The sequence below is a fragment of the Mustela lutreola genome, chromosome 16, assembly GCF_030435805.1.
Source record: "Mustela lutreola isolate mMusLut2 chromosome 16, mMusLut2.pri, whole genome shotgun sequence".
Lineage (NCBI taxonomy): Eukaryota > Metazoa > Chordata > Mammalia > Carnivora > Mustelidae > Mustela > Mustela lutreola.
In genome coordinates, this window is record NC_081305.1 from 35,322,792 (window position 1) to 35,342,694 (window position 19,903).

Genomic DNA, 19,903 nt, shown 5'->3' on the forward strand with positions numbered 1-19,903 from the left:
TCAAGTAAAACTTAATTTATGTAATGCTACCAAGCAATTTGTTTATTGGTTCTTTTGTCTCATTCATGTATTTGAGAGGCAGAACCTGGTAATATATAAGAGTAATGTATCATGGAGCCAAAAATGAAGGAATTTCTGATTAATGAGCTATAATACTCAGATGTTACAGTGTTTGATTAGTTTCATCTGAAATCCACCAATTGTGTAAAGGACTGTTTGGGATTACAATTAATTAGTTTTGTTTTATTATGCACAGTACTGAAAAATGCATCTGGTTTATTTTCTAGGATGTACTTTCAAAGCAGAATGTTTTAACATCATCATCCTTACATAATTATATTAACTCAGTAAGGTAGAAAAGATTAAATGAGCATAGTACAATTTCTAGGTACTTACCTCGGATGAAAACCAAATATCTTTATGTGTGTGTGTGTGTGTGTGTGTGTGTACCTCTATCCATTGATACTTATGACAATATAGTGTATTATTAACAACAGAAATTATTTTAGCAGTTAAAATGGAAAAATGCGATGTCTTTGTGGAAAATACCTAGGAAAAGATATATACTATTTTATTGTTAAGCATGTGTCAGACATAAAAGTATTTTCTTACTCTATTCACATTAACCAGAGTTTACTCATTAATTACATTGTTTTAAGTTGAAATAAAATGGCTTTGACTATAAGGCAGGTTACCAATATGTAAATTGCACCTCTGTTTCTATTGGTTTTTAGGGTAGTGATTGCAACTCCACTGTAGTTTACACAGTAAATCAGAATTATACCATAAAATCCATTAATCTTATTTGTAACAGAAAAAATACAACATTCGTAAAATCCAGCAATGCCCAATAAGAAAAGTGTCAGCACCAACAAGCGGTACACATTAAAAGGATCATTTTAAGAAATCTGAAATAGGGGCGCATGGGTGGCTTATCTGCCTACTTGTGATCTCTGCCTGTCAAATAAATGAATAAAATCTTAAAAAAAGAAAGAAATCTGAAATAATTTTACTTCATCCTCTGTATTTTTTGATTCACTGAATCTATACTTAGATATGATTACATTGCCACAAGACTAAAAAATTTAAAAAGCAGCCTCATGACATGAATACATAACACATGTATGTGACCTTATTAGAAAAGAAATGAGGCAAAATAGATTTTGAATTCATCTAGAAAAGATTTTAAGCATACCTTTTATGAAATACATACGTTAATTGATTTGTTAATAAAATGTCCATCTTTAAGACAAGGCAATGAAAGAAAGTATTCAGTTCAGAATTAGAAAAGGAAATTTTTCTTTTGGCAAACTGAAACCAGTGATTCTCTCTAGTAGGATAGTATATGTACCTCATTGTAATCGTAAACCAAAAACTAGTTTCTTAAATGCTAAAAGTCAATTAGAATGTTCTTTGAATTCTATGAAATGTTGGGGGCATAAATATTTATAATTGTTATATCTTTTTGTTGGATTGTCACCTTAGGATTATATAGTGCCCTTCTCTGTCTCTTTTTAACTCTTTTGAATTAAAGTCTAGTTTGTCTAATATAGGTATTGCTACTCTGGCTTTCTTCTGACATCCATTTGCATGACAAATGTTTCTCCATCCCCTCACTTTCAAGCTTCAGGGGTCTTTAGATAAAAAATGAGTCTCTTAGAGATAGCACATATAGCTGGGTCTTGTTTTTTTATCCATTCTGACACCCTTTGTCTTTTGACTAGAGCATTTAGTCTATTTACATTTGAAGTAATTATTGATAGATTCATATTTATTGCCATTTTATTATTTGTTTTGTTATTTCTGGAGATTTTCTCTGATCATTTTTATATGTCACTTTTGGTCCCTCCTTTGCATTAAAAGAATATAGGTCATGAACTCCTTTAGTTTTTATCTATGAAACTATCATTCTATTCTGAATGATAGCCTTGCTGGAGAGGATTATTCTTGGCTGAAGATTTTTCCCATTCTGGCTTGCCAGATTTCTGTTGAGTAATCTCCAGCTTACTTATGGTTTTTCCTTGGAAGTTAAGAATTTCTTTTGTCTTGCTGCTTTTAAGATTTTTTTCTTTATCACTGTATTTTGAAAATTGAATTACAACATGTCTTGGCATTGACCTGCTTTTGTTGATTTTGATAGGTGTTCGCTGTGCCTCCTGGATCTGGATATCTGTTTCTTTCCCCAAATTAGGAAAGTTTTCTGCTATTATTTCTTGAAATGAATTATCTTCCCCCTTTTCTCTTCTTCTGGGATGCCTATAAAATTGATATTATTATGTTTGATGGAGTCAGTGAGTTTCCTAAATCTATTCTCATGTTGCATAGTTCTTTTCTCTTTTGTTCAGCATAATTATTTTCCATTCTTTAGTCTTTTAGGTCACTTATTCATTCCTCTGCTTCTTCCAGCCTGCTGTTTATTGCCTCAAGCCTGTTTCCAATCTCATTTATTGCATTCTTCAGCTCTGATTCTTTTTTAACTCTTAGCACTGTGGTAAGGTTCTCACTGATTTCTACTTTTCTCAAACCCAGTGAGTATCCTTATGATTGTTGCTTTTAATTCTCCATTGAAGATGTTACTTATATCTGTTTCACTTAGATCTCTGGCTATGAGCTTATGTTTTTCTTTCACTTGGGATGAATTCCTGTCTTGGCGTTTTGTCAAAGTCTCTGCATTCTCTGTGTTAGAAAAGCCAGTTATGTCTCCTACTCCTGAAGGTAATGGCTTTATGAAGAAGAGGTCATTCAGTGTCCAGAGCCTTACACTTGAAGGAGTATCTCTGGTTTGTGCTTCATGAGCTCTGCTGTTGTGTTTTGGTCACTGTGTCCTTCAGGCGAGTTGTCTTCAGAGGCTTTCCTTGCCTGCTCTGGGCTGTGTTTGGTCCCTGGCCTGAATGTGGCAAGTGTTAACTAGATGTGCTCTAGTTTGCTTGTGAAATGAGAACTGACACCAACTCCACCAGAACTGGGCTCTACAGAACTCTCTGATTAGGAGGTGTGGTGTCTACAGGGGTTTGTGCTGGTCTTCTGGGGAAAGGGGCCCACTGCACTGGGACTAAGGCAAGTTTGACTGAGAAGGGCAGTCTTGCCAGAGCACAGGTGGGACTTGGTCTAAGCAAGTTAGTCAGCCACTGTCAGTGCAAGTGGCTCTGTATATATGCTGACAGTGGGGTAGGGAAATGGTAGCAGCCAGGTCCCTTGTTCCTGGAGCTTCCTCTCAGGGACACACTCAGAAGAGCAGGAAGTCTCCCCTGTGTGTACCAGGCATTCCCCCATCACCATTTACATGCTTTGTGGCCCCAGCTATTTGCCTGCCCTCTCTCCAGGAGCAGCACACTGCCCTCTGGCCTCTATCCCAGCCAAGCCCACTACATTTTTTAAACCTCCAAACATTAAGCCCCATTGATTGCAAGAACTTGTTAAATTCAGCCCCTTTCATTTTCCATGCCAATGGTTTTGGGAGAAGGCTCTCCCTGTGCATTCCCCTGTGTTCTCCTCTCTTCTTGCCCTTCTCCAGGATCACAACTCCCTCCCCTCCACAGCACCCATGATCCATTCCTCCCTTAAACCATGTCTCCATACTTTTTACCTTCCTTGATGTAGCCTCTTTTATTCCTTTAGTTGTGGAGTTTCTTCTGTCACTCTTCAGGTAGTTTTCTCAGTTCTGTATATATTTTTAATTACTAACATTGCAGTCAAAGCGTTGTGTCAAACCCCTTGATGAGGATACAAATATAAACAACAGAAGGATTAGTGACCATTATCAGAAGAGATAATAACATGATTGGTTTTAAGACAAATTAAAAATATTGAGCACCCCTAGGACACCTGACTGGCTCAGTTGGTGGAGCATGCAACTATTGATCTTGGGATTGTGGATTTGAGCCCCACTTTGGGTATAGACATTACTTAAAAATAAAAAATATATTGAGCACCCCAGTGAAACAAATTTAGAGGGTTTTTTTTTTTCTGTCTTATAGCTTCACTGATAAATATTTCACTGGTCCTCAACTTATTCCACCATGCTAGGTTTGGCTCTGGATTCATGTTGTCTTACCATCAATAAACTGTGAGACTAAGGACCTGATACTAAGATAAATTCAGTAAGAATATTCCTAGCTTTAAGTAGTATGCAAAATGGAAATTTAGTCCCAAATGTAAATTATTTTCCTTCTCATAAAATTTTATTAATTTTTTAAAAATTAATATTTTTATTTTAATAATTTAAAAAACTATTTTTAAAATAATTCTTTGGGTCCCACTATCCAGTATCTTGTACAGATGTCATTAAAAATAGAAAGAATAATCTCCCTATTGCAGTGGTTCCCAAACTTCTTTTCTTTTAAAAATCTCAGTATCTGGGCACCTGGGTAGCTAAGTTGTTAAATGTCTGCCTTCCACTCAGGTCATGACCCCTGGGTCCTGGGATCGAGTCCCACATTGGGCTTTCTACTCTGTGGGAAGCCTGCTTCTCCCTCTCCCATTCCCCCTGCTTGTGTTCCCTCTCTTGCAATCTCTCTGTCAAATAAATAAAATCTTAAAAAAAAAAAAAAAAAAACTCAGTGTCCATCACTACTATCTCATAGGGCTTTTAAAAGTAGTATATGGATCAAAAGCTTTTGCACAGCAAAGGAAACAGTTAACAAAATCAAAAGACAACTGACAGAATGGGAGAAGATATTTGCAAACGACATATCAGATAAAGGACTAGTGTCCAGAATCTATAAAGAACTTAGCAAACTCAACACCCAAAGAACAAATAATCCAATCAAGAAATGGGCAGAGGACATGAACAGACATTTCTGCAAAGAAGACATCCAGATGGCCAACAGACACATGAAAAAGTGCTCCATATCACTCGGCATCAGGGAAATACAAATCAAAACCGCAATGCGATATCACCTCACACCAGTCAGAATGGCTAAAATCAACAAGTCAGGAAATGACAGATGCTGGCGAGGATGCGGAGAAAGGGGAACCCTCCTACACTGTTGGTGGGAATGCAAGCTGGTGCAGCCACTCTGGAAAACAGCATGGAGGTTCCTCAAAATGTTGAAAATAGAACTGCCCTATGACCCAGCAATTGCACTATTGGGTATTTACCCTAAAGATACAAATGTAGTGATCCAAAGGGGCACATGCACCCGAATGTTTATAGCAGCAATGTCCACAATAGCCAAACTATGGAAAGAACCTAGATGTCCATCAACAGATGAATGGATCAAGAAGATGTGGTATATATACACAATGGAATACTATGCAGCCATCAAAAGAAATGAAATCTTGCCATTTGCGACAACATGGATGGAACTAGAGCGTATCATGCTTAGCGAAATAAGTCAAGCAGAGAAAGACAACTATCATATGATCTCCCTAATATGAGGAAGTGGTGATGCAACATGGAGGCTTAAGTGGGTAGAAGAATAAATGAAACAAGATGGGATTGGGAGGGAGACAAACCATAAGTGACTCTTAATCTCACAAAACAAACTGAGGGTTGCCGGGGGGAGGGGGTTTGGGAGAAGGGGGTGGGATTATGGACATTGGGGAGGGTATGTGATTTGGTGAGTGCTGTGAAGTGTGTAAACCTGGTGATTCACAGACCTGTACCCCTGGGGATAAAAATATATGTTTATAAAAAATTTAAAAAAAAAAGTAGTATATGGGAAATAGAGCAAGGAATTTAATAAACTAGTGACAAATTCAATAGATCTGTTTTATTTTTAATCTATATATTGCATTTTTCTAACATGTATTTGGTTTTGATTAGAGCAATGGCTCTCAAACTGTACCATACATCAAATTACCTAGAAAAATAATTAAGGGGTGCCTGGATGGCTCAGCATGTTAAGCATCCAACTCTTGATCATGATCTCATGGTCCTGAAATTAAGCCCCACATCAGGCTCCACATAGTGGGCATGGAGCCTGCTTAAGATTCTCTCTCTCCTCCCTCTGCCCCACCCCCTCCACTCATGCACAGGTGCATGTTCTCTAAAAAATAAATAAGCAAATGAAGAAGTGAATCACAAATTGCTGAGCTCCACCACCACTGAGTTTCAATTCAGTATATCTAATATAGGACCAGAGAATTTATATGTCTAACAGGTTACTAAGAGGTGATCCACTATCCAAGGACTGCATCTTGAGAATGATCAATAAGATATTTTATAACTAAGAATATACCCAAAGATTTATGTGTAGGTATTGTATTTTCTCTTTTTCTCTGGTATGATGTTTAATAGGTATTTAGGAACCTAAATGACCTATAACACTTCATTCAGCTTCTTCATATCCCCCCAAATGGAAATTTTTATATCAAGTGTAATGACATTTAAGAAGACAACATAGGAAATAAATTTATGTTGTTGTTACTAACAGTTGTTATCAACACTCTTGTATCTATTCAAGGCATTATTTTCCTAGAGATAAACCATCCTAGATTACTTGTTTCTAATTTGTAATCTCTATTGTATAGAAATATACAAGTGAATAATTAGCATGGTCCCTCTGAGATTGATATACCACTTAAATTTTTTGTGTAGAAAATGTGAAACTTTTGGGCGCCTGGGTGGCTCAGTGGGTTAAGCCGCTGCCTTCGGCTCAGGTCATGATCTCAGGGTCCTGGGATCGAGTCCCGCATCGGGCTCTCTGCTCGGCAGGGAGCCTGCTTCCCTCTCTCTCTCTGCCTGCCTCTCCATCTACTTGTGATTTCTCTCTGTCAAATAAATAAATAAATAAATCTTTAAAAAAAAAAAAAAAAAAAAAAAGAAAATGTGAAACTTTTAAGTAATTCAATGTGGCATTCTAATACACTGATAAATTTGAAAACTAATATTTTAGTTCAGAGTTACTCATTCTATAACTATTTCAAGTAAATGGATAGAGAACATGAGACAGTTTCATAGTTAATGGTTGAATTATTTTGCTATTTTCTTTATAAGACTTGATTCATGTTACAGAATCAATATTTTGTTTTCTTAAAGTTAAATCAGTAACAACAGTCTGATTCTATTACCTACCAAAATGTAATCTCAGAGCCTTCCAAGGAAAAAATTATACAACAGAGCTTATCACCTCTACCTCTACCTCAAAACAGAAAATCAGTGGAGCAAATACACTGCAATAAAACCAGAGAAAATAATTTTGTCAAGTATTTATTAAAACTGGTCCCACAACTTCATGGGTTTCCAGGAATTCCAATAGATTCTCATGATGAAGAGCCAAAAATAACCCCTTATGCCAAGAGCATTCTCCATAACAAAAGCCTACTCTCCAAGAAAAAAGACTTCATGAAGGAATGGCATTTACCTGACACCCTCCAACCTTCCTGTATCACACTAAAGACCTCAAGTTCTTTTCTTTTTTCTTTTCTTTTTTTTTTTTTTTTTACAATTTTATTTATTTATTTGACACAGAGAGATAAATCACAAGTAGTCAGAGAGGCAGGCGGGGGGAGGGGGGGAGCAGGTGCGCCACTGAGCAGAGAGACCAATGCGGGACTCCAGCCCAGGATCCTGAGTTCATGACCTGAGCTGAAAGCAAAGGCTTAACCACTGAGCCACCCAGGCACCCCTAAAAACCTCAGGTTCTGTAACATCCCTTATCATATATATCATATCTAGCACCTACTGAAAAATTACCTGGCAAGAAAATTCAGTCTGGAGGCGCCTGGGTGGCTCAGTCAGCTAAGCATCTGACTTCAGCTCAGGTCATGATCTCAGGGTCCTGGGATCAAGCCGCACATTTGGGCTCCCTGAGGAGCCTGCTTCTCTCTCCCTCTCTACCCTCCCCCCGCTGCTCATCTTGCTCACTCTCTCTCTCATGGTCTCTCTCAAATCTATAAAATCCTTCAAGATAAAAAAGAAGAGAAAATACAGTCTGAGTAAACAAAAACATCAGAAACAGGCCCAGATATGTCACAGATTTTAATGGGCTTATCAGAGTGGACATGGAAAAGGAAAGACTCAGGGAGCCTAAAGACAAGTCAGCAGTAATTCCCCAAACTGAAATGCAAATACAAAAATAATAATAATAATAATAATAATAATAATAATAATAAAGGAGAAAGTGTGAAATATATGTACAATTGGAAAGTCAGAAGAACCGAACAGAAGAGATATTATAATGGCCAAGAATTTTCCAAAATTAATGACATACACCAAACCACATATTCAGAAAGCTCAGAGAACACATGAAAGATAAATACCAAATCTGTGCATAGGCATACCATAATCAAACTGCAGAAATCCAAAGACAAAGAAGATCTTGAAATAAGGCCAAGGAAAAAATACCTTACCTTCCCTATAGCAGAAAAAGGATAAGAATTGTAGCCAACAGCGTTACTTACAATAGCCAAGATATGGAAGCAACCTAAATGTCCACTGATAGGTAAATGGGTAAAGAAAATGTGGTATATGGGCACCTGGGTGGCTCAGTTGTTAAGCGTCTGCCTTCAGCTCGGGTCCTGATCCCAAGGTCCTGGGATTGAATCCCGCATTGGGCTCCTTGCTCAGCAGGAAGCCTGCTTCACCCTCTACCTTTCCTCCTTGTGTGATCTCTCTCTCTCTCTCTCTCTCTCTCTCTCAAATAGATAAAAATAAAATCTTTAAAAAAAAAAAAAAAGGATTGTAGCCAACTATTTTCAGAAAGCAACGCAAGCAATAAGAGAGTAAAATATTTAAAGTGTTGAAAGAAAAAACTACCAACCTAGAATTCTATATCCAGCAAAACTATCTTTTAAACATGAAGGAGAAATAAACACTTTATCAGACAAACAAAACCTGAGGGAATTCATCACCAACAGATCTGTCCCACAAGATATGTTAAAAAATAATTTTTCAAGAAGAAGGAATATGATAGGTCATAAACTCAGATCTACATGAGAAAAGAATAACATCAGAGATGGAATAAATGAAGACCTGGGTGAGTCAGTCAGTCAAGCATCTGCCTTCAGCTAAGGTCAGGATCCCAGAGTCCCAGGATTGACCCCCACATCAGGCTTCCTGCTCAGCAGGGAGTCTTGTTTCTCCCTCTGCCCCTCACCCTGCCTCATGCTCTTTCTCTTTCTGTCTCACTTCTCTTTCTCAAATAAATAAATAAAATCTTAAAAAATAATAAGCTAATAATATTAACAGTGTACTGGGTGATTATAAATAACTAATATCAGTGACAACAATGCCCTAAGAGATGGGTGGGGGGAATTGAGAGTGTTCTGTTATTTAAATTGGCCCTTTCCTGGAAATGAAAATCAGGAGCCCATCCTTATCACTGACTTCGTATGATAACCTCTTTCAGGGAAACAACAGTAGGCTATAAAATTTATACTGTATCTTTAAAGATCAGTGACTTTGTAACACCCTCCCCCAAATTTATAGTGTTCAAGAAGACATGATGTAAACAAAAAAAAAGGATAAGGAACAGTAAGAATAAATCAGAAAGACATTTGGAAACATAAAACTATGAAATAAATATGAGCAAGGGGAAAAAAAACAAGAGAATAGAAATTAAGAGAATGACTGAAAACTGACAAGTGGCAAGTTCAAGAACTAGCAGTGATTTCTAATGAGTGTTGTCTCAGGGTTGGGACTCTGCATGTAAACAGTTAACTCCACAGTGAAGGTGGTTTGCTCTGTGAAGATTTATTTTATTATTACACCAAAAAATGTTTATTGAACATCTAAGTACTAGCTATAACCCTAGGCACTTTTAGAAGTATGAAATAGGGGCACCTGGCTGGCTCAGTCAGTAGAGCACGTGACTCTTGATCTCAGGGTTGTAGTTGAAGCCCTACATTGGATGTAGAGATTACCTTAAAAAAACAAAAAATAATTTGAAATAAAGTATGAAATATATTCATTATCCTCAAAAAATCTACAGTTTATTTGGAGAGATAACAAGAAAAATAACGTGATTTTTTTTTTTTAGTTTTTAGTTGAATTCCACTTAGTTAACATACAGTATAATATTAGTTTCAGGTATACAGTTTAGTGATTCATCACTTAAATACAATATCCACTGCTCATCACAAGTGCTGTACTTAATCCCCATCACCCATTCAACCCATCCTCCATCTACTGTTCCTCTCCTGAGCATCAGTTTGTTCTCTATTGTTAAGAGTCTGTTTCTTGGTTTGCCTCTGTTTCCCCTATGATCATTTGTTCTGTTTCTTAAATTTCACCTATGAGTGAAATCATATGGTGTTTCACTTTCTCTGACTTACGTATTTTGCTTAGCATAATATTCCCTTAGCTCCATCCCTGCCATTGCAAATGGCAAGAGATTTATGGTTCAGCAACATACCACATCTTTATCCATTCATCAGTCAGTGGACATCCATAATTTGGCTATTGTTGATAATGCTGCTCTAACATGATAAGCCGCTAATAAAGGATTTATCAGAAGAAGAATAACTTTCTGGAAGATGATGATATCACTATCCACTGGCCCCTTCTTTTATAAGATTTAGGTATCTAGAGTGGAGTCCTAAGAAAGACTAGGATTCCATATCATCACTTGTAAGACTTTGACGCCCTTACCTCGATAATTGAACAGGACAGTTAGCCAAATGCTATGAATGTGCAAAAATATTAAGATGCAGATACTGCCATGAGGAACTTTATATAAAATATAAAGGTAAACATTTATATTTTTAAATATCTTCATAAACAGTAATTGCAAAGCAGTAAGTGTCAAATTTGTGGCAACAGTAAGTTCTATAGGAGTTCAAAGAAAAAAGAGACTCTTGTGGACAGATTGACAGGTAATATCTTGTGAAGGTAGTCTTCATTTGAAGGATTAGCACAATATGTATCCCCAAAAATTGAACAAGAAGAAAGGTAGAGGTTGCATTATCAAAATCAAAACATGAGAAATGTGACTTAATTAGGAGTAGCACAAAAAGGAAATAATATGACAATAAAATCTTGTTCTGGTTTTTGAAATCTATACTATACACAAAAGCTATAATATCTTTGAATATTTTCTTTTTACTTTCCTAAGTGCTTTTAGGAAAGTATCTAGTATCCCAGACAGATGTTCCAATTGATTTCATTTAGTTGCTCTACTACCTCTGCACACTTGGTAAATGGCCTAGAATTTAGGATACTTATTGTTCTTTACACAAAATATTTGTTATTTCTAAGTTTAATTTAGAGAGTTTACTAACCATTATAACACATTACTTAATTATGCAGTCACAATAAGTAGCAGTTGAGAATATGAATTATACTTATTTCAGTTTTTTGTAATTTTTAAAATCAACAAACAATCTTAAAATAGACCTGATTTCCCAGTTCTTGAAGTAAATTTTAAAATACAATGGAGAAGGAGAGAATGAAAGAATGATGAACAAATGAATGAAAAATCTCTTTAACAAGTTCAGTTTCCAGTTCAACAGGTAAAGGACTTGTAATTCATACTCATATCTTCACCCCGTAAAAAAGATGAACAAAAAGAAAATCAGTAACTCCTTTTGACCCATCAAAGAATTGAGGATACAAAACAAACCACTGCAAAGGAGGGAAATATATAGAAACACAGCTTAACAGAAGTCACAGAGGGGCTGGCAAGAACATTTTAAGTGTAATTGTCTAATTGCTGGAGACTGAGCTTGAGACTAGTTTAAGAGATTTAAAAACCCCCAGAGGCCCAGGCTTAAGGGACCCCACACTTTCACGAGTTTCTCATCTAGGAGCCACACCAGGTCCTCAAAGTCAAGATCTGAAAAAAAATCCTCTTGTGCTTCTGTTTGAGGAGGGGAAAATTAAACATTTTTGAAGACTCCCAGAGCTACTATTCACCTTAACAAAAACCTGACCTCAAGGGAAATTATTTTACAAAAGCCTAACTAACTTGGGTTTTTTAGAACTTAACTGATTAGAGGGAAGTAAACTACCCAACTCTGGCCCCATCTAGTCTTCCTGTCTCACCATCAGGAATGGATGAAGATGAGGAAAAGGAACCTGAAAAGCACCTGTTAAGGTCCCAGTCCAGGGCCATAGCCAAAGTGAGACCTAACTGTAGAACTATAGAACACTTATCCTTTCTCTGAACCTCTTACCACTACATTAATCAGTCTCCTGTATAACAACAGAAGATTACAGGTGAGCAAGGACTCCCTTTTAAAAAGGAGTCTCTAAGGAGATAGATAAAAGACAAAAACAAGGACACTAGAGGAACTTTCAGCTTCTGATCCACAGCTACAGCAACCAATAAATTCAGCCTAACTCATAGCCAGATAAACCTAAAGCCTCATACTATACATGAGCAGCTTTCAACAAAAAATTACAAGGCATGCTCAAAGACCCAAAAAAAAAAAAGGTGGGGGCGGGGAGGGAGGCTCTTTGAATAAAAAAAGGAATTTTAAATAACCATTATTAATATCCTAAAAGCTCAAACAGAAAGGAAAGGAAATTCTAGAAACCAAAAGCACCATACTAGAAATGAAGAATGCCTTTGAGGAGCTCAGCAGTAGCTTGGACATAGCTGAGGAAAAGAATCAGTAAGCTTGAAGGTGTCAATAGAAAATTCCCAAGCTAAACATCAAAGAGAAAAAGAAAAAATATAGTTTAGCTTAATGACCATTAAGATGTAAACTGCCACACCAGTGACCCCCCAATAACTGATAATGTAGTTCCTTCCAGTGTTGACTCTGCTTAAGCAAGAGGACATCAGCAAACACGACACAAGTAGAATCTTAATAGATCTTATACTTGATACTTGCTCTCCTGGGATGCTCTCCTGAGACTGCATGTAAAGAAACCCAGTGCAGTCTCCTTCAGAATGAAAGTCTAAAAGGAGAGAGGTCTACTCAGCCATCCCGGCTGACCTTCCAGCTGAAGGTAGCCACAAGAGTGTCAAAACCAACAGAAATTGCCCAGCCAACATACACAATCCATGAGGGATAAAATAGTTACAGCTGTAAGCAACTAAACTTTCAGTTAGTTCATTAAAGAACAATAAATAATTGCTAAAAGAAGTGTATTCTGCTTTGCTTGACAGCCAAATGTGAAAGAGTTTACAGAGATGGACCTTTAAGAAAAAGGTGTGTTTGGGAAGTGCAGACTTAGTAGACAGGAAAGGGAAAGCAATACACTGAAGCAGAAGGTGAAAGATTTAAGAGTAGAAGAGAATATGCTTCCTGACAGTCACAACTTTAATTATGTTCTCCAGGAAGAAGGTGCATGGGAAAAGAAATGACTTTGGTAAAGGAAATATTATAAGGTATTTTTGTGTTTTATATGTATTATAGCCAAGTAACTGTCTCCAAGTCTCTACAGTCAACTAACATGTGATAACTACTTAGTCTAATGAACATTTTTAAATCACATATTTTAGTGAAAAACCTAACTTGCAATTTGGGACTAAAAAATAACCTCGCATCTTTGGTTTAAGTAGCTATGTATCTTTTATCCCTATTTTAGAACTAAGCAGTTTTACTCCCATGTGCTTTTTATCACTATAAAACACAGTTTTGACTAAAATGCTATGGCTAAGTGTTTTGCCTCTGAGAGAGAGAGAGGTCTCCAACATGAAAAATAAAGTGCACTAAAGCATAAACCAAGCTTTCCTATTTAGCTCATTTATATCACATTGTCCACTTCAGAAACCAGAGTTTATCTTTCTAATCCAGAGAATGACGGCTGAAACATAATTGTACACAACCTCAGAAAAGTTTACCTCCTTAATGTAAAGGAGCACTGACCATTAAATTAGACATTCACAGTCAGTAACGCCCAGGGCAATTTGGTTTTATGAGAGTTATGGATTTGTTGTTTCCCTTCAGATTATTTTTTACATGCACTGGCAGTGTTTTTTATCATACGTTCATTAGATGCTTTGACCATTAAGCTGTAGAAAAACAGTTACCAAAGTGCACCTGGGTAGCTCAGTCAGTTAAGCATCTGACTCTTGATTTCAGCTCAGATTATGATTTCATAGTCGTGAGATCAAGCTCCCTGTCAGTCTCCACACTCAGCATGGAGTCTGCTTGAGATTCTCTCTCTCCCTCTCCCTCTACCCCTCCCACCACTCATGCTTGCTCACTTTCCCTCTCAAAATAAATAAAATCTTTTTGTTTTGTTTTGTTTTTTGTTTTAAGAAAAGCAGTTTTCAGGGGCGCCTGGGTGGCTCTGGGTTAAAGCCCCTGCCTTCAGCTCAGGTCATGATCCTCAGGGTCCTGGGATCAAGCCCTGTGTCAGGCGCTTTGCTCAACAGGGAGCCTGCTTCTCTTCCTCTCTTTCTGCCTGCCTCTCTGCCTACTTGTGATCTCTGTCAAATGAATAAATAAAATCTTAAAAAAAAAAAAGAAAGAAAAGAAAAGCCGTTATCAAACTCAAACTACTCAGTTCCAAAAATAGTTAAACATAGAGTTACCATATGAATCATTAATTCCACTCCTAGGGATAATATTCCCAAGAGAATTGAAAATATGTGTCACATGGCGCCTGGGTGGCTCAGTGGGTTAAAGCCTCTGCCTTCAGCTCGGGCCATGGTCCCAGGGTCCTGGGATCAAGCCCCACCTCGGGCTCTCTGCTCAGCAGGGACCCTGCTTCCTCCTCTCTCTCTGCCTACTTGTGATCTCTGTCTGTCAAATAAATAAATAAAATATTTTAAAAAAAAAAGAAAATATGTGTCACATAAAAGCTATTATATGAATATTCATAGCAGAGTTATTCACAATAGCTAAGAAATATAAATGAACCAAATGCCCATTAACTAATAAATGAGTAAACAATGTGGTATATCAATATAATGGAACATTATCTAGCCACAAAAACACAAAACATTGTGGAACATGGATGAACCTTATAAAATATTTTAAGTGAAAGACATCAATCACAAAAGACTGCATATTATACAATTCCATTTATATAAAATGTCTAGAATAGACAAATCCATAGAGATAGAAGGGGACTGAGGCTTACCACAGACTGGGGGAAGGAAGAAATGGGAAATGACAGCTAATAGTTACAGGGTTCCTTTTGGGGGCTGATGAAAGTGTTCTGGAATTAGTGGTGACACTTAGGCAACTTGTGACTATATTGAAAACCACCAAATTGTACACTTTAAAGTGGTAGACATTGTGGTGTGTGAGTTATATATTGATTTAATAAAAAAAGACATTTAACCTGTACCCCTGGGGATAAAAATATATGTTTATAAAAAATTAAAAATTAAAAAAAGACATTTAAAACTATATTCTAAATTTATAACTGGGAAGCAGGTTGACAGATGGAGTTTGAACCAGAGTTCCAAAACTTCTTGATTTACTACAAAAGAGAAATTAGAAAAACTTCCATGAAAAATTGGTGTTACACTATTTTTCAGGAATGTGAAGTTAAAGTTCAATCTAAGGGGGAAAAAACAGAAAATATGAGGAATGGTTATATAATAATCAAAATAACAACTAACATTTGTATAGTGCCTTGCAGTTTTCAAAGCACTTTCATTAACTATTAAAAATTAAGTACCGGTGTTGTAATTGCCTCACCAAATCCATGCAATAAGTGATACTGTAATTCTGTTTTTAAGGATGAGGAAACACTCAAGTTCTATTTTTCTGTTATATCTTTAAGCATTTCCAGGTCAAGCTTTGTATCTTTTTCATCTCTGTGTAAAAGGCATACATAGTATGCATTCAGTATATGTTTAGGTGAATAAATTAAAGTTTAGGAAAGTCAAGGGACTTTAGAAACCAAACAAAGCAGTGTTAAAATACTGTCTTTGGCATTCAAATCTTGTTCGCTTTCCATAATACCACATCACAAGTCTCCTGTGTCGGAATTTTTTTTGTTCAAGTTCTAGTCTAAGTTGATGTCAGATTATTATTAAAATGGATGCCTTCAACAGTAATTGTGGATATGGCATATAAGACCTCAGGAAATATTAAAGTTAAATGATTATACAAATTAGACTTAGTTATTTACTACCAAATCTTCTGGTTAGTACAGTGAATATTTACTAAGTGCCCATTAGGTGTCAGCCACAATACTATATCCTAGAAATAGGGCATAGAAAGGAATATATCACTAGACTGGAAGCAGCTCTGTACCTCTTTCCATGGTGCTATTTTCAGTCTAGTAGGTGGTTCTCCCACATATTTCATCACTTTATCCTTGTCAATTTTCTAGAAGCTGAGTTCACACATGATTCCAAATACTCCAAAGAAATAAGTCAAATGTTAGTGGATTCCTTCACTCTGCATTATAAGTCACCCATCAACTACCAGGAAAAGAGGCCAATAATTGTTTTAAGAAGCTTTCCATAGGGGCACCTGAGTGACTCAGTTGTTAGACATATGTCTTCGACTCAGGTCATGATCTCAGGGTCCTGGGATCGAGCCCCACATGATCCCTGCTGAGCAGGGAGCCTGCTTCCCCCCCACTCTCTCCCTGCCTCTCTGCCTGCTTGTGATCTTTGTCAAATAAATAAATAAAATATTTTTTAAAAGAATACACCATAAACAGCAGTTTAGCTTCTAGATTTTCTGTCTAGGCTATCTGATTTGGCAAATATTTACAATGAAACTTATTATGTGAGATAACACAAATTATTACCTCCGGTTGGCATTTAGGTAAAAGAGACTGTGATAATTGGTCTAGGAAGATTTTATTAGCTATATCAGAAACTTACTCTGTTAGCAATTAAAACACACCAGCAGAAAGGGAAAGCAAGTGCCAATGTATTTTTAAATTTTTAATTTTATCATGTATCAATACCTTTTTAATCCATTGGTTTTTATAGAATCCTAACATTCTTGACAACTTTGTTATGAGAAAAAAAATACACCAGTACCTGGAACAGTCTTTCTCCATGCCTTTGCCCTGCCAGGAAGAGGAATGGTATACCAGTCACCTAATGAAAAGAGAACACATTGATTAAAGGAACATCTCTCACTTACAATGGAGAGACTAAAGGCAGGCATGACATTATACCAGAAGCATGATTTTCTTAGGCAGCTAGAAAATTGAAAACAGGACATTGAAGAATACAGGCCAATGAGTAAGAAGAAACATTGCTGGCCAAATCGTTTAAATCAGAGTCCCTATGTAATGAAATACAGTTAATATCAAATCTATTTAGGAACATATTTTTCTTTCAAAATCTTAACTTCATTTTTCTTAACCTCTAGCATTCATGTTATTATCCAGCTTGCCATTCTGAAAATCACAAGTTTTCCCCACCAAGAAACACAGTTCCCTCCCTACCTGATGGTCTCATAATGTTTCCTTGTAGTAAAATAGAATTTAACATGCACACCACATGAAAAAAAAATGATGATGTTTCTTTTAGCATCCCCCTACAGGCAGTGAAAATAGTCCTCTAAAAATTTCACTCCATCTTTTTAACTACCTTGAATGAGCCAGAGAACCTGAGCTTATTCTAGTATAGACCAAGGGCTAGTCCATATCCATAGTACAATCTTTTTCATGATCGAATCCTGTGTGGATACGATTGGATTAAACTCTTCCTCAGTAAGTTGATGCCTATTGTAGAAGATCAGCAAAATACACCAGCCCCATCTTCCAGAACTGCTTAAATAGCCCAGGCTTTAGTTATAGAAGGAAACATCACAAAGCCCAATGCCACAGCCTAGATTTACAAAAGTTAAGAAAGGCCATGTTAACTGGAAGAACTACATATAAAATGTTATGGATTCCCAGATCATATCCTAGGACACCACAAATACAAATCCAAGTAGTAAAAATCATGGGGTGCCTAAGTGGCTTAGTCAATTAAGCATCTGCTGAGAAAGGGTCCTGGGATCCAGCCCTGCGCTGGGCTCCCTGCTCAGAAGGGAGCCTGCTTCTCCCTCTCCCTCAGCCCCTCCCCCTGCTCAGGCTTGCTTTTTCTCTCCCTCTATCTCACCTACTCTCTCAAATAATTTTTTTTTAGACCATAAAAGATCAAATGTCGTTGGATGGGGTTATTCAATGTCCTTAGAAGTCCTTTTTATAGAACAGTAAGACAAACATCACACTTCTTTTTCAACTGAAAATAAGATCACGGGTGATGATGAGAGGTGTGGGCTTTGGAATTAGGCTGCCAAAATTAAAACCCAAGCTCTACCATTTAGTAACTATATGTTTTTAGTCAAATCATTTAACCTCTTGATTTCCCCATAATCAAGTGGAGATAATAGTACCTACCTACATGCAATTATTGTTAACAACTGCAATAAGATGCAAAAAACACTTGCCGTAGTTTTTGGCATATCATCTGCATTTAATAGCTGTTAATTCTTATTGCTTTAAGAGGGTATTTTCTTCAGTTTTTATACTTTGTCCTCTCTCAGTGTTCTTCATCTCCATTTTAATTGATGTCAATGTACTCTTGATTCAGAGCTGTTCATTTTAGAATAATGAATACTTCTCAGAACAATTTTCTCTCTCAAGAAGAGACATGTTTTTCTCTAAAGTTACATAAAATATTGGTTGTTTGAATGTGTGCTTTTATCTCATTCTTATAGAGATGGTATTTTTCCTCAAGCCAGGGCAGTGCCAGAAGAGTTACAGACGTTACTGTTAGATGCAAATTCCCAGTGGCTTAATCCCTTGCAGGGAGATAGAAATTAGTGTCCTTTTGACTCAATCACACACATACTCACACACCAAGAAGATGAAATTTTTAGTTTTATTCCCCCTTCGGCTAGTTATTTTTCCCTTTGCTTCTCTGCCTCTTACATCAGCATATATATAGTATTTAAGTTTTATTTTTTGACAAATTGACATCAGAGCCACAGTTATGATAAAGTTCATATCTGGTATTTTTTTTAAGATTATTTATTTGTTTATTTAACAGACAGAGATCACAAGTAGGCAGAGAGGCAGGCAGAGAGAGAGGAGGAAGCAGGCTCCCTGCTGAGCAGAGGGGCTCAATCCCAGGACCCTGGGATCATGACCTGAGCTAAAGCCAGAGGCTTTAACTCACTGAGCCACCCAAGTGCCCCCATATCTGGTATTCTTTTTTAAAGATTTTTTCTTTTTAATTTAACAGAGAGAGAGATTACAAGTAGGCGGAGAGGCAGGCAGAGAGAGGGGGGAAGCAGGCTCCCTGCTGAGCAGAGAGCCCTATGCGGGGCTCAATCCCAGGACCCTGAGATCATGACCTGAGCCAAAGGCAGAGGCTTAACCCACTGAGCCACCCAGGCGCCCCCCCATATCTGGTATTCTTGAACAATGAAGTTGGCTTCAGTATCTTACCTCAAAACAGACTGCATGGAAATTATTAAAGTGGGATTTCTCTCCTGTCCTGCCTTCTTTATTACTTTAGACTCTTAAATTACAGCATAATCTATTTTACAATAGCATTAGGCAGTCAGGATTATGTCAGTGTAACATTCTCCTGGAGAATAAGAATGAATCAATTTTTAAAACTTGATTTTTTTATATAAATGTGTATTTTTTTTAATTACATAAATGTGTATTTGAACTGTTTTGGAAAGTCAGATTATAGCATTGGTGGTTCAGTGGAAAGTCAGATTATTATGTAGTCATAAAAGAACATATAGGCATTTGAATCTGGTGCTTAGTATATCACAAATGCCTTTTATGTATTTATCGTTAGGTAGACAGTCTTTCTGTACTGGGATCTATGTGGTATAAACTGATACAGTATTTTTAAGTTGAGAATATGTTATAAGACTCAGGTTTGGTGTATTTGGTGGGTAAAATTCTTTATTCATTCTTTGGTGAAAAAATATGCACTGAGTGCCTAATATATGCCAGGACTGTTCTAGAATCTTATGATATAGAAGTAAACAAAAGAGACCTAAATCTTAGCCCTCATAGAGATTATATTCTAATAGGGGGAAAGAGGCAGTATATTATGTAATACTATTTAACACTTATCAGGAAGTGATAAGAACTGTGGGGCAGGGGAGGATAAAGCCAGGTAAAAAGGAT

At 36.8% G+C, this 19,903-nt stretch overlaps 1 protein-coding gene across 1 annotated transcript in view; it reads left to right on the plus strand.

Annotated features, from left to right (window-relative positions):
- Positions 1 to 19,903, plus strand: part of ITFG1 (integrin alpha FG-GAP repeat containing 1) — a 324,431-nt gene that overhangs the window by 289,217 nt on the left and 15,311 nt on the right. The window lies entirely within an intron of this gene.